The sequence below is a fragment of the Meles meles genome, chromosome 6 (assembly GCF_922984935.1).
Source record: "Meles meles chromosome 6, mMelMel3.1 paternal haplotype, whole genome shotgun sequence".
In the NCBI taxonomy this organism is placed as follows: domain Eukaryota; kingdom Metazoa; phylum Chordata; class Mammalia; order Carnivora; family Mustelidae; genus Meles; species Meles meles.
Window position 1 is genome coordinate 58,368,937 of NC_060071.1, and position 16,684 is coordinate 58,385,620.

At 41.6% G+C, this 16,684-nt stretch overlaps 1 protein-coding gene across 1 annotated transcript in view; it reads left to right on the forward strand.

Moving 5' to 3' along the window:
• Positions 1-16,684, forward strand: part of LOC123944049 (formin-1-like) — a 285,601-nt gene that overhangs the window by 175,383 nt on the left and 93,534 nt on the right. The window lies entirely within an intron of this gene.

Genomic DNA, 16,684 nt, shown 5'->3' on the forward strand with positions numbered 1-16,684 from the left:
TTCCCCTCTTCTGATTGGAAGATTGTGTTACAGTAAGTAACTAAGGGTAGGGTAAATGCCATTAGGGAGGGGGTATGTGCTAAATAATTTTTTTAAAGATTTTATTTATTTATTTGACAGAGAAAGCAAGTACAAGCAGGGGGAGCAGCAGGGAGAGAAAGGAAAGGGAGAAGGAGGCTCCCACTGAGCAGAGACCCTGACACGGGGCTCAATCCCAGGATCATTACCTGAGCCAAAGGCAGATGCTTAACCGACTGAGCCACCCAGTGCTCCTGTGCTAGATGATTTTGAAAACAAATTTCAATTCTAATTTCTAAGACGATTATTACTATGCTATTTCAGTGCCTTCTACCGTTCTCCTTATTCAGTATGAGTTACTGGTTTCTCCCCTAGACTTTGTTACTCGAACAGCTAAGAATCCCTGGAATTCTGGCCATTGACAGGATATAGGATATAAAGTCAACTGTAAAATTGTTTCAGATTTGGATCTCGGGTATTCTCTTTCTAAATGGCTCTCAAGGATCTGCTCTTGAATTAACCCATGCCTCAAAAATCCTGGCATTGATACCACCCAGAAGTAATCATTATAGAGTAGAACTCTTACCCAATGTGATTGGTTCTTGAAAAAAGTTGGCCCAATTCAAGAATCCTAGAAAATGATACTTGGATCCTTTAATCTTTAAACCAGTTAAATATAGCATTATTCCCACACCTTTTAAGAATGAACTTTTTATTTTTAATTTGGAACCAACTTAGGTTCAGAAAAGTTGCAGGATAGTATAGAATACTGACAGAACCCTTATCCAGTTTCCCGAGCATTAATTATTATGTTAACCACTTTTTGTTGTGATGTATTAATCAAAACTAAGAAAGTGGCCCTGATACATTTCAGTTAACTAAATTCTAATATCTCTTTGGATTTCCACTAGTGTCCACATTCTGTTCCAGGTCTCAAACCCAAGTACTGCATGGCACTGAGTTGCCATGTCTCCCTCATCTCCACTGTTCTTTCGCAGCTACAGTTAACAGCAGTATTTCAGCAGCTTCTACTTACATTTGCAGAAATAATGCTTTTTCACACTCATATTGTGACAGTATACCCTCAAACAATTAAATGACATAATTACAGGGGCACCTGGCTGGCTCAGTCAAGAGAGCAATGCAATTCTTGATCTGGAGGTTGTGAGTTCAAGCCCCACATTGGGTGTAGAGAATACTGAAAAATGAAATCTTTAAAAATTTTTTTTCAACTGTGTAATTAAATAAAAAGAACATCTTGCATAAACAGGTTTAGAAAAAACACAACTGTTCTTGATCAAGATTCTACTAAATAGGGAGAATTGCTCAGTAAAGCCAGAGAGTGACCTTTCACCTACAAGCTTTCAGCGTGCTCTGGGAATCAGGCAGGAGGAATAGAAAATAGCATTGATTTGGCAAGTCCATTAATGAAGTGCCTTTCACATTCCCATTTGAAGAAAAATAAAAATATATTGGTGTGGTTATAATGGTAATACCCCACCTGTGTACGTAGCTTCACCCTTTGAAGGCACTGGGGCAGGCCAACTTAGCGGAGAAGATGGGTATCCAAGATAGGAAGCAGAATGGCCAGCATGGAGCCTCGGTCTTCTGATTACCAAGCCAGAGCTGATGCTACATTAACCATAAACTTGTGTCAGGTCAAAACATTTCTTCACAGAAAGAGATTTGTGGGTGGTTTTGTGAATATCAAAATATTTTTCTGCCCAAGTAAATTGTGTATCTTGGACCCTCTGGAAGATTCACAGTCCACAAATGGATTCTCTTCATGTCAGACAGCAAAATGAGTGAGGTTGGAGGGAGACCTCTTCAGCCCCAGCAAAGGGGACTGCCAAGGTCCTTATCTCTTCCAGATTTCTTCCCAGATTTCTTGGCCTTGGCACAGGTCTAAGAATGGAGAGAGGTCATGGACTATGACTCTACTCTTTAGGTACCCATGGGGAGATGAGTGACCTGAGAGTCCACAGCCCAGCTCTGAGTGTCCTCTGTGCCACTTAATAACATAATTGCCTTGTTCCTTAACGTTCATGGGTACTTCACGTTGTTTCTGGAACTTCCCTGTAGGTTGTTGGGGTCGGAGGCTGGATAGCATAAGGCAGGCCAGCAGGTCTGACAGCCCTGGGTTCAGATTCTGACGCAGCCACAGTATCTGTGAAATTTTCCTCATCTTTAGCTAACAAAAGAGATAGTAGCAGGACTGAGCTCATAGAATTCTTGACTGAGCTCTTGAATAAAATGAGACACATAAAGCAGACAAGGGTCCAAGACACCTTTGGCCATTAAGGGCCATTTGTTATCAATCATACACGTCGAGAACTTGATCTAATTTTCAAAGAATTATTGGGTAAAGAGATAAAAAGCAATATGTCCAGCTCCACATAGACAACCAGACACCATTAAATCAGTGACTTCCCTGGTGCCAAAACTTACAGAAGGAAGAAAGCCCAGGGAAAATGTATAATGGCTGATGCGCTAAAACTGCTAATTTGACTTTTTTTTTAACAACATTTTTCTTGACTTTTTTTTTTTTTAAAGATTTTATTTATTTATTTGACAGAGAGAGAGATCACAAGTAGGCAGAGAGTCAGGCAGAGAGCGAGGGGGAAACATGCTCCCCACTGAGCAGAGAGCCCGATGCGGGACTCGATCCCAGGACCCTGCAATCATGACCTGAGCCGAAGGCAGAGGCTTTAACCCACTGAGGCACCCAGGCGCCCCTTTTTGACTATTTTGATGAACTTTAAAAACACTGTCAAGGGGCGCCTGGGTGGCTCAGTGGTTTAAGCCTCTGCCTTCGGCTCAGGTCATGATCTCAGGGTCCTGGGATCGAGCCCCGCATCGGGCTCTCGGTTCAGTGAGGAGCCTGTTTCTCCCTCTCTCTCTGCCTGCCTCTCTGACTACTTGTGACTTCTCTCTCTCTGTCAAATAAATAAAATATTAAAAAAAAAAAAAAAACACTGTCAAATTTCCAGGTATTTGAAAAAAAACAACAAAAAAAAACCCCCAAACCCTCCAAAATATGAGGAGGGCCTTGTTTGACCTTTTCGATCAGTTCATTTGTTTAGTAAATATTTATTCAAAGCCCTGAGTTAGCTGCTAATTTTAAATAAACTTACTGAAATATCAAGTCATTTAAAAACACATTTTAAGAGCAAGTGTTACCCTCATTTTCTGGAGGAGAAATGTATTCCTACTTAGTCTTCTGATTTCTCTTCTCTCGAGCCCGGCAATCTGTCCCTGGGAAGAGTGATTAAAACTTGCTGTCTGACAGGGGTGGAGAAGGTGAGCAGAACTTGCCCTCCAGCTGTCCTGTAGACTCACAAAAACCTTTGTAAGGCCCTTCCTGATTGTGATATCATAAAGAGAACCAACACATCTTTGCCACCTCCTGTTCAAGGCCCGAGACCTCTGAGCTACAAATACCTCATTTGTTTTTTCATTCCAGGACTCCTCTTCTCCCTAACCACCTCCCCCCCAAACTGAGTGATTTAAGCTGGGGCTTATTGCTAAACTGGCATATACCTTTAATATATTCCTTTTCCTCCTTGGAGCTATTATAAAGTTAATTGTGAATCGCAGTCAGTGGCGTGTTGAAGTCAGTGACACAGAGTAAAACTAAAAAGGCAGCTAATCTAATAGGAATAATTAAACAATTGAACACAGTCCTGTCACAAGCACCTGACTCATCTGGAGGACCTGGACAAGTTCCTGGGGCTCCCCAGGCCAGCAGGAGGGGGCTTCACGTAGGCCTCCCCGGCCTTTCCATAACATCAGGGCTGAAGACGTAGGCTCATTGACATGGGGGCTGAAGACTTTAGGGAGTCTTAATAGGCATATAGGGATCTGTTATGCCTAGCCTCTCCCAGGGGATACTGCTTTTTCCTCAGGCTTTCTGCTCTCTCTCTCTTTCTGCTTCCCCCCGCCCCCCCCCCCCCCCCGCATTTCAGCCCTGCCCAGAATTTCCCCTTTTCCTCTAAGAGTCCCCATCCTTCCTGACGCACTCCAAGGTATCCACATAACCAAGAAACAGCCTCCCTTCACAGACCTCACCAGCTCACCTTCTCTAACCCGCCAGACCCTGGGATGCAGACTACTGGGGCTGCGGGACCAGTCACTTTCCCTGTGCCATAACTCAACAAAGAGGTAGGATCAATGACAGGTTTACAGGAGAGCAGGACTTTAAATAGCTGAGGTCAGTGTCTGGTGGCTTCCCGTTAATGCCACTGACAGCATCCCGCCAGCCAGTCGATCAGCCACTCTGTTACCCACTCTAAACTATTTCTGATTCTCTACTTTATTTTCAAACAATCCAAAGAAATCCCAACTCCCAGAAAACTGACAGTGCAGCCCTCTTTATATGAAGCCTTGTTTATAGGCCACAGTTCTCCCGACAGATTTACAAGTGTCTGCGGAGTTTTAAAAGATGATTGCTTAACAGGCATTAAGTGAGACACATAGGACTGTGTAAATATTTTAGCTGGAATAGGGGATTTTTTTTAAACGTCTGAGCCAAATATTGCATTAAATCTGAAAACAGTGGCAAACTGATTAGGGGTTGTTGCCAGCTTCGTGTTTTGCCAGTGATTCCTGTAGCCAAGAATAGATACCGGAATCCAACCGCCGGTTTAGGCTGTGTATTTTAAAATAACTTTCCATCCTCTACTTTCTTCTCCTTATGCCTTTCCATCTTTTTTTTCTTTTCTTGTTTTTTTTTTTTTTTTTAATTTCCTTCATGGCTTATCTAGATGTAAACACTCCGCAGAGCAGAAAATTATGGTTAATGTGACTAACCCATAGAGGCCGAGAAGGGAACGTGGGCCTGGGGGTCAGAGACATTGCTGAAGCTTACAGCTGTCCTGGTAGAGCCATGTGGAAACAGGTTGCTTTCAGCTAATGGGGCTCATGTATCTTAATCACTGGTCTCTTTGTAGCCCAAGATTGCCCTGCTGGGCGGAAATAGTCCTAAGATGAGCATTGTTCCCTCTTCTCCTTACTGATTTCCTTGAATCTGAAAGAGGCAGGCCTGTTGCCTTCAAGACTTATATGTATGAGAGAATCTGTCACTTAATTTTAGTAAAAAATACCATGTGATAAGCATTTGGCTCCAGAGGAGTTTTGTTTTGTTTTGTTTTTTTGTTTCCTTTCTTTTTTTTTATTTAAGCATTTCTATGGGGAAACCAGTTTGAGCAATGAGCAGGATGTATGGCTTGACCACAAATATAATTTCTGTGAGAATGAGGCACACTACCAATGGAGCTGTGCTCTGATTCCACCAGCGACCTCTTAATTTTCACAAAAGACTCTCCTTACTGCAATACTCCATTGGTTGTTCTAAAATGTGGGTTCTCTCTCCCCTCCACAAATGGAGGCTTGGATTTTAGTCATGTGTCCAGACCATTTGATATTGTTGCTTCACAGGTCTGAGCCTCTTAAAATAATGTGTTTATAATTATATAAATGTATATCTCAGAAGTCTGAGTGTTTAATGTAAAAAGGCCCCCACCACCATTCAGATAATTCCAGTGGTGTTAGCAATAGTGTAATTTACATTCAAATTAAATGGCACACAGAGGGCTTATCCAAAAGGCTGCTTTCATGCACAGGTCCCAAACCTCACCTCATGTTGTGGTTAATCCCAGATTATTTTAGGGGCGCCTGGGTGGCTCAGGGGGTTAAAGCCTCTGCCTTCAGCTCAGGTCATGATCCCAGGGTCATGGGATTGAGCCCTGCATTGGGCTCTCTGCTCAGCGGGGAGCCTGCTTCCCCTTCTCTCTGCCTGCCTCTCTGCCTACTTGTGATTTCTCTCTGTCAAATAAATAAATAAAATCTTAAAAAAAAAAATCCCAGATTATTTTGTATCAGGGTCTGTATGTAACCAGTTATTGTCACCTTTGTGTAAACTCCCTCAAAGCATGGATGGTCATCTCAGTGTTTCCCATTGTAGAGTGTAATTGCTTCAAATGCAGGGACCACGGCCACTGTATTACAATGACGGGCACAATTGTGGCTTATCTCTGCAAAGTGGTACTGAAGGCACAATTTTATTTTCAAAAATTTCTCTCCTTCATCTTTCCCATTTTGGTATAATTTGTGTTGTACCAAAAGCAGTTTGGTGCCATTACGTATCAAGAACCCCAACAACATTTTTCCTGTTTTAGCAGTAATTCCACTTCTCAAATCTACCCTAAAGAAGCAGTCTTAAACGGAGTAAGTTTTTATGGGCACAGATGTGACTTAAAGCCTGAGTGACTATAAGAATAAGGTAGAAGGGACTTTACTGTTCCACTGCGAGGGCACTAATAGATAAACTAGGGTACATCTACTAATGAAATTTGATATGGCTTTTAAACACAATGCTTGTGCATTCTGTGAAATAATATGAGAGAGTATGTGTGATATCTTCAATAGGAAGAATAATGGTACATAAATTTCTGTATCAAATAAAAGTGTACAAAAATAATATATAAAACCAGTCCTTATAAAATTATGGACAGGAGTGTGTGATACAGAGGCCAACACACTTTAAAAAAGGTACCCAAGTATTAAATGTGACTATTCTTGGTCATGGTATCTGGAAGGATTCTTTTCCTACTTTTTTTTTGTGGGGGGGGGGGGGTAAATATTTTTCACATTTCTTTGTGTGTGTGTGTGTTAGCTTCCTAAAATATTTTAGAAGGGACTCGCTGCTCTCCTCCCCAAGATGAGTCCCCTTGTCCTTCAGATACGGTCTAAGATCAGAACCTTGCTGAATGTGCCTTTTTCTTCTATATAACACAATTTTCCCCATCTATTGCTTAAAATCCCTAGCTTTTTCAATCAAGTCTGAGAAATAAATTTATACTAAGGTGTTAATGAATTCTTCCTTGATAGTGTTTCCTTTTTTTAACTAATATATATTCATGTCTGAAAAGATCCTCTGGAGTTAGCATCTTCAGTTCAAGGCAAAACTTCTGGTGGTGATGATTTTCATGCAAACCATGGGAAGGGATATTTTTAAATAAAAGGATGGATCGCTTAACACCCTATAAATCAAGTCATGTCCAATCCATCTATATTTAGGCCTAGTTATGGGTAGGTGATTAATGAATATTTTTCATACTAATGTCTCACATACCAAGGATGCATCTATAACCACATAATCATCACAGTGCAAATTCTGACTCAGCTGTGATGTTTGACAGGAGGGACTTTTGAATAGTGCTTTAGATAATTTCGTGCAAAGACTGTGGTCGGTGGCCCAGCTTCGCAAAGGCTTTCCAAAAGTCCTAAAGCACGTTGGCGTGTCCTCACTTGGCCCTGTCACCTCTGCTTAAATTTTTTCATGGAGAATACTCATGATCATGGGACATTAAGGTGAATTTGATCTCGGGCAGCCTCCCTCTGTGAAGTGAATCAGCATCATGGGATTCCCCTGGGCTCAAGCTTCCTGGTGGGTTTATTTTTACACAACATTCCTCTGGGGAAAGGGGCTCCCACTCTTGATCAGAGTAGCTCTAGACCATATCCTCTTGGATGGAAAGATTTTCTTCATTGTGCTATTCTTTCTCTAGCTTCACTTCTCAAACACGTGACTATGGAATCTGTCTCTATTTACCTCACCCCTCCCCAGCTTGGCTTCCTCTTTCTATCCTTCTAATGCTGAAACTGCTTTTGAGAAGACCAGAGACCTCCCTGTTTCTAGAATCAGTGGTCACTTCTCTGTCTTCTCCTTGACTCTTCAGCAGCACTGCACAGAGCTGACAGCCCTTTTTTCTTGCAATGCTGGGATCCTCTCAGATCATGTGACTCCACACCCCTACTTTTCTGTCCAGCTGCTCATCTCTCCTCCACTGCCTGTGTGCCCCAGGGTTTGTCCTGTAACCCCTTCTCTGGCTATATTCTTCTATCCCAACCATGCAGCCTAAACTGCAGGCTTTTATGTATAATGTGAGTACCTAATTGACATCACAGACTTAACATGTCCTCAATAACACTCTTGATTTCCCTCAGATTGACTCACGGCTCTCGCCCTCACTCTGGTCAAGTCTCTAGCCACATATCCTCACAGTGAGACTTTTCCTGATTGCTCTATTTAAAATGACAAACCTCCTACTTCTCTGGCACTTTGTGACTTCCTTTCCCCCAATCCGGGTGGCTCCAGTTCCTTGAATCCAGTTCCTTTGAATCAAAATCTAGCCACAGGACACGGAAGATCTGAGAAGAACAGCCCTGTGTCCCTGAAGTCCAATCAATACTATCTATTATTACTTATCTCAGGAGACCTATGCATTCTTATCATGCTTTACTTTTACTCATCATATTTCCTCTTTCTGAAACTACTTCCCTCTTCCTTCATTCTCCTTGGATGACTGGCTAACTCCTCCTGACCTTTGCAGCTGAACTCATAACTTAACTATTTTGGAGAACTTTCCCCGGCCACCACCTCCCAACCCCGATCCAAGTTGGAAATGCCTACCCAGAGTCCTGTGACACTGGTCTATACTATAATTTGTAGGTTTCCTTGTCTGTCTCTGTTTCTAGATTCTTATGAAAATTTTTGGAGGAGAGATGACCAATAGGTCTGGTTAAATAGTTTTGCACCTCAACATTTCACATAGTGCCCTAGTACAGATACTCAATATTTTGAAGGCATGAATATTTGTGTAATTCATGTGTATGCATAGTAGGGCTGGAAACCACCCTGTCTCCTGTGATCTAAGAACAATTTACTCCAAAATCCCATCTCTGTGGAAAAACAAACCTATCTGTAAGATTTGACAGAAAGAGAACCGGAGGGGTGCATGGGGGAACCTCTACCTCCTTGTAAAGGGTCTTTGCTCTGTGTGTGGTCTAAACTCAGTGTAAAATTCAGCCCCTTCTTCAGCATTCACAGCCCATGCTCTCAGCAAGCATGGTGAGTTCAGGAGTCTTTACTGAAACTATGTCACCATAGTGAAACTATGAAACTATGAGACCAGAAGTCACCAATTCCTTTATTCCTCTCTTGCTATCCTTCTCTGTTTCCATCCTGCCTTCTGAAAGAGACCCAAACTCTTCTTTCTCTCTTATTAAAGACAGCATCCCATTTCCCTGAAGCCAGATTCTTAGGTAACACCCATCCAAACCCTCATCTGGGGATGGGAGGTGCTTGGCCCCTAGACTGAATCAAAGATATTTGTTTCCAGTAATAACTGTTTCCTGTCTAAGAATTCTGAAGTTAGCTTTTGAGATTGAAAGAAAAAACTGGTCTCTCATATCTGAATGAATGAATGAATGTGAATGAAAATGGCATGATATCTAGTCTACTTGTGTTTTCTCCAGCCCCTACATCTATCTACCTCTGTTAGACATATACACATAAAGATAGAGATTTTTCATGTATCTGTGTTTATATACATGTCTGCGTATGTGTGTGTGATACTAGAGCCAAACGCTATCAAGGCACTAAGATCTGTACTGCATGTATATTGTGTAAGACCTCCCTCTACTCATTTGGTAATGTATTCATTATTTAGCAAATGGTCACTGAGTATCTTCTATGGGCTAGACATTATAGTAGATTCTGGGGATAGAACAGTATGCAAAGTACCCTCCTTCTCTCTAACAAGAGAGATGGCCAATCATGAAAGTTAATTACAAAGGAGAAGTATACAGTGCTATAAGACTGTAACAGAGAAGACCTCCTAGTATGGAGTAGAGGGTTGAAAAGAAATAGTGATGAGGTGACCTTTGGGCTGAGATCAAAGCATTGACTAACCACTACCTAGGCCTGGTTATCAGCAGTAGAGGAGAAGGTCAGTGGCAAAGGAAAACACTGATGGTGGGAGGGAACTGATCATATTTGGAAGAACTGGGAGAGGACCATGTGGCTGGACCACAGAGTGTGGCCAGAACAGTAGAGGGAGGTAGGCCATACAGGGCCTCGGAAGGGCCAGTCTGTAGGAGTAATGGAAGTCACTGGCAGGTTTAAGCAGGGGATTGGTATGATCAGATGTATGCTTTATAAAGATCACTGACTTCACTGTGAGGAGCCAATCAAAGGAGGCAAGGGTAGATGTGGGAAGACCAGGTAAGAAGATACTAAGGCAGCCTGGTGGGGAGTGACAGATTCAAAAGCTCTTTTGGAGATGAGACCATGGTCTAGACTTGTCACCTTGGGAGTCACAGTCCTAGTGATGGTTACTGCAGTGTTTAGCTGCATGAGATTTTCTCGAAGTAGAGAACATAGCATAACAAGAAAAGAAATAGTAAAGAACTTTCACATGTAATGGTCGAGTACAGAAGGATGAGGCTGCAAAAGAGAGAGGGTGGTCAGAGGTGGGAGGAAAGCCCCACGGCAGAGCTAGGGGACAAAGTATTTCGGGAAGACCAAGCGTCCAACGGAGTGGAATCCTGCTGGGCAGTGAGCCAAGATGAGATTAGAGAGGGAGGGAGGGAGGCAGAATGGGTAAGATGGGTTCCTTGGTGACATGAGAGCATTTTCTGTTTCATCATGGGGTAAGGTGAATTTTAATGGGTCTGGAAGTACACAGTGAGAAATAGAAAAAGTGAGCCTGAGCAATTCTTAAAAGATGGTTTGGCTGTGAAAGGGATTAGGGTATTTATAACATAATGATTTATTTACTAAACACATAATATCAGGAATGTCAACGTAATTCAAAGAGTCTGTGGGGTGGTTGGTATGGTTCTCTTGTTACTGTAAATGAAAAGAGGAAAGCCATGTACAATGTGCTATCTAGCTGGGCTTAGCAGTGTTTGAATATTTCAAACAGGTAAAGAATATTGCAGATAGCATTTTACTGCTCAATACACAAAGGGCTTTTCATGTACTTTTCATTTAGTCCTCGTGAAATTTTACATATCAAGAAACTAAGAGTCGGGTACTTAATAACTTTTCCAGTTAATAAAGGGTATGGAAAAACGAAGAAAAGAATGTATATGTATTTTTTTTTTAGGATTTTGTTTATTTATTTGACAGAGATCCCAAGCAGACAGAGAGGCAGGCAGAGAGAGACGGGGAAGCAGGCTCCCCACTGAGCAGAGAGCCCGATGCGGGGCTCGATCCCAGGACCCTGGGATCATGACATGAGCTGAAGCAGAGGCTTTCACCCACTGAGCCACCCAGGTGCCCCCCCCCTTTTTTGATTTTGAACAAATGTATCTTTAGATTAAGAGTACTTCAGGGAAGATGATGTTCTGAAGTACTGTTTGTTGATAATGTATATGGATATCGTAGATATACTCATAAACGTTAAGCATCATACCATTAAGAAAATACCAAAGCTCTTGTTTGGAATCTTTTTAAAAGTTAACCGATTCTTTAAGTGTCTTGCTAGTATTTATCTGAAGTCTAATTATTTATTAATGGGTCTTTTACTTTGATAACATTTATTGGTACATTTTGAAGATGAATGTGTTTGATTTCTCAAGTACAGGGGTATTTCAAACTCATTTCTCACTTCAGATCCATGGTTAATAAAGATGACTGTTGAAGACACAGTCACATCTGTGAGTTGAAAAATCACTTTACCCTGCAAAAATAGCACAAGAAGGACATTCTTCATTTAATTGCTCATTATAGTTCCAGTTAAAGACTCAAGAGTTTCTAATTAGCTTTTTTAAAAAATGGCTTTCTTGAGATATAATCACATTCCACATAATTCAGCCGCTTAAAATGTACAATTGAAGATTTTTGGTGTGTTCACAGAGTCATGCTACCATCACCACAGACAATTTTAGAACATTTCATTACCCCGAAAAGAAACATCATCACCCCCTCAATCTCTCCATCCTTCCTTCCCTGAGCCCTAGGCAACCATGATCTACTTTCAGTAGATCATTGATTTGCTTATTCTGGTCCTTTCATATAATGGAATATACAGTATTCCATTATAAATTCCATATAATTGGAATTCCATATAAATGGAAATTTTATATAAATGGAATGATATAATATGCAGATTTTGTGATGGGCTTCCTTCACTCAGCATAATGTTCTAATCGGCTTTGGAGGCATAAACCCTGTGTAGGGATGCAAAGCAGCACTGGTGTGTGTCAGCTACATTATTCTGCAGTAACATGCTGACCCAGGTACCAGGTATGTAAGGCCTGTGGTTTCACTCCTAATACCCAGTTGCCCAGCCAAGTTTTTTGACCACTCTGGATACGGATTTTTTTCCTCTGGATGAATACAGTCACTACAAGGAATGATTTAGACATAATAATTATATCAGTTGAATTCCTAAATGAAGGGCAAAGAATGAAAACACCTTTGATTACATACATATAGGTTGTCCACACCAGGGTCATTTATGTACAGTGGTCTGATTCAAGCCCAGAAATCTGGCTTTCAGAAAGCTCTCTGGGGGGCTTTTTAACAGAATGTGTCTAGATGTCCCCTGTGGAATATAATCAAGTCTCTTCTAGAGTAGATTTTCTATATCCCCCACCCCAGGATTTTCTTCTGATACCATTCACCACACTAAGACTTAAAATGTCCCCCCACCCCCAATGTTTAGCGTCAGAGCTCAGGAACTTGAAATAGGCATTTTTAAAATTTCAATCCTTTATCATTTGTGTTTGACTTAAATCAACATGAAGTCTTCCTTTGTGTAGCCTTAAAAAAAAAAAAGGTATGGAAAATAACCATAAAATAGTACACTCTCTTATCTGCCTACATTTACTCACCGAAGTTTAAAAATTCTTAATACTTTACTCATTTTATGTATAATTTTCCCCTTCCATAGAAATCCCTGAATTATAGCTGGCCAAAAGATGTTTTTATTTTACTATTTTAATGCATTGGATTTAATATAATTCCCTAGCCATTCAGTTCAAGGCCAATACCATGAAAAAGAACTATTAAGGTTTATTATGCTAATATTATACTGTTGATCCCTGAATTTTGTCTTTAGTTTCTTTTTTTTTAGTTTTTTTTTTTTATTTATTTGACAGAAATCACAAGTAGGCAGAGAGGCAGGCAGAGAGAGAAGGGGAAGCAGGCTCCCCACTGAGCAGAGACCCCCCCCCCAATGCCAGGCTCGATCCCAGGACCCCGAGACCACAACCTGAGCCAAAGGCAGAGGCTCAACCCACCAAGCCACCCAGCCACCCCTCTTTAGTTTCTTTGGATAAAAGTGTGTTTTGGAGTAGAAAACTAAAAACTCTGTGTGTGTGTGTGTGTGCACGCATGCACGTGTGTGTTTCACATGGAAAGCACTAGGAAGAACACTGTACTGTCCTAGTATTACTAAAAAGAGACCCTGGAGTACAGTATGTTAATATGGAAGGTAATGATTCATATTGTTTGCACGCAGTTCAGATTACTAGAAAGAGAAATTGCTATGTGCCTTACCCATTAACTAACTGTTGTTGCTGACCTATTCACTTCGATGTTTGAGGGCAGAGATGTTAGTCTGTTTTTTGTCACTGATATGTCCTCACTACCTCACTACCTCACTATCCTCACTACCAAGCACAAATTGTGGCACACAGTTGGCACACACGGGGATTGGTGAATTGATGTATTTGTTGAGTGAATTCCTTGAGGATAAACTCCTCAACCCAACATTCTATGCCCTTTGTATCTGACTCTGATTGATATCTCTCACGAAAACACCACTGATAATCTTAAAAATCTGCTTAGTCACAGTTCTGTATGTTGCTACAAAAATCCTCTATCATGGTCCTTGAAGTTTGGGGCTTTTGGAAAGATGGGCATCTCGTAAAACTGAGGGAGAGGTAGAACTTGCACAGAACCACAGAGGGGGTAAGGTAGGGAATTATGTAAGCAGAGAAGAGAGAATTCCAGACTGAAAAAGCAAAGTCCAAATGAATCTCTCCTATCCTCTAAAAATGTATCCTGGCTCCACTAAGCCCACAGGTCCTTCAACTCAGAGAGAGAAATGTTCCATGTTCGAAAAACTGCCCATGTACATTTGAGCATTCAACATGTCTTAGGTTTTGATTAATTATATATGGGCCTTGCCTCTTTATCCTTGTAACCTAACCGTGCTTATCTAGTGGCTCCAACAAACTTTATTCCTTGTTCATCGAGGTCAAAAACAAAAAAAGCAGACAACCACCTATGGCTGTAACAGTCTAATACCTGAAATGTTAAAACACTCAAGGCCTTATCTTTCACTAAGATGCTTCACAAGCACTTAACTTTTCAATGAGTTAAAATACCTCTCTCAAATCTGGTGTCCATTATTCCATTATGTTTTGGTTTTCCATATTTAATGTTTCTCTCACAATGACCGTTTAGTAGCTAACTTCAGGGATCAATATATTTTTAATTCTGCCAAAAATGTAGTAGGTAACGAGAAAGCGAATGTTGGGTGATTTTGGCTTTCAACACTGGAACTCCTGGCACAGCCTGCGTGCAAGGCAGCCTTGGTCGTCTGGTGACATTGAATACGCGCCTTTGGGTTGGACAAGAAAAATCGGTTCTGGATTTGCCAGCAATCTCTCTCCTTTGTGCACTGCGGGTCTCCGGTATCATCAGTAATTAGTCTTCAGGTCTCCCAATGGTCTGCCAGAAAGCCTCTCGGATTTGCCGCGTGAATAAGTGGGAGCGGGCCAGTTGCCTGTCCACTGGAACTTTCAACTGTGCGGAGACCATCTGGTGGGTCGATCAGAGGGCAGCCCTCTGCTCTGATCCCAGAGAAAAGTTTCATTCTAACAGGCCATGTGGGAGGCTGGGCTTGTCCGGGTGCAGGGAGGACCTTCCAGCCCAGCAGGGGAGATCTCCAGTGCACGCTGTTTTCAGGTCCTGATATCAGAACAGTGGGGCTCAGCCGCCCAGGACTCTTGCTTCATCCTTCATTCATCTTCTCAGAGTTTCTTCAGAGAATCCTAACAGTGGGCGGTGCAACTTCAGCAGGGGAACAGAAAGCATTATCCCTGTGTTCTAAACAGGAGATTTGCATTGGGGGGCGGGGCGGCTCGTTTCTGTAAATACGGTGCAGGGCCTTTGTAGTAGCTGGTTCTCAGCCATGACTCCCTTGCCATTCTAGTTGGGGCGTGTTTCCTGACCAATTTTACTAAATCATAAAAATAATAGATAATCTTTATGAGGCCCCTTGCCAGTGACAGGCATCGCGCAAACCATTTTATGTGTGTCATCACACTTAATTCTGATTTCCTGTCGGTCAGGGGGTCTCCATCTTGCAGATGAGAGAGACAAGCACAGCCCACCTGAGCCCGGTAGGACTCTTGATCCAAGTACAAGCCCTTTACCATACCACCTTGGGCCTCAATAAAATCTGAGCTATTTGATGCACCCCGTGGGCTCTGTCACCACAGCCAGGACAAAGGGAGAGCCACAATGATCAACTTTTTAATTCGGGTAGAAGTGAAGGTTTTGCTTTTGTTATTGGGAAAATAAGATCTGCCTTTGGCTTTGCTTTGGCCAGGAAGAAGCGACCTTCAAGAAATTATTGTAATGAGGTCAGTTATGTCTTCTTACCAAAGTACGGGCAGGCCTCACCATATATTATTTGTGTTTATGCAGTATAGTTCTCTGTAAGTGGAACTGTTGGGATTTGAATGTAGTAGAGGGCTTGTTAAAGGATTTAAAAGATTTTCCCAATTCATATTGTAAGAAATTCCTGCTTTGTTTTAAACATGGCTACCTGTGTTCTCAGAATCATAGCTGGATATCATCAGGAAGGTTCATGTGTCTGTGAAAGTTCATGGAAAAAAAATGCCAATTCTTGAAAGCAGACATCTTCCAAAGGTTTTTTGACCAATCTCCTGCTTCTAAGCCTACCCTCAGAACGCCCAGTCTGGAAGATCATCTTGGCTACTTTGCTTGTGCCTTGCACCATTAAGAAGTAGATGTTTTGGGAGGTCTTTAGAAAACAGTGAACCCTTTCAAATGAGCTTAGGACAGTCACATTGTTTCAGAGTAGAGACTGGGACCCTTGTTGTACCTCTCCTAGAAAGGGAAGAAGGAGGGGAAAGATGAGGAGGTCACACTGCAAAGTGTGACTGGAAAGCCCACTCTCAGTTTGGGTCAACATTGCTAAATTTTTTTTAACCTTCCTTTGCATAAGAATGTAGTTAAGATGAGGAAATCATATGCTTTTGGCTGGATGTGCATGGAACTCTCTAGAGAAGTTTGGGGACAAGTTAATAAAACCTGCATGATGGCTTCACAAGGATTAATATGAATACACAAATAAATATGATTAAAGGTAAAGCATGAATATCATACAGCAGATACTAGAGAAATTTAAAGACTGCAAAAACTTTGGACACTAAAGGACTTCATGGTGGTGGCAGCATGTCAGAGAGGGTTTTTGGGATGAGTGGAACTTTGTCAGATGCAGTGTAGGTATATATGTGATATGAGAAGATTGGGCCTAGAACCACACGAATGCAGATGTGGAAGTGGGAATGTTGGCTGACGTCATTTAGAAAGGTGGCAGAATTTCAGAATTTTGGCTTAGTTGGTCAAATTTATGTGGGAAATAGAGCTGAACGGTAGAAATGGTACCGTGACATAAAGAGCCTGGAGTCTGAATTTAATTAGCAAAGAGCACCCACTCATAATTTAATCTAGTCTTGTATCTTCTCTACTTTGCTTTTAGGGAACAATTTTTTGCCTTGTAATTCACACAGACCAAACAAAACTTAAGCCTTAGAGTTCACCCCTGATCTTATC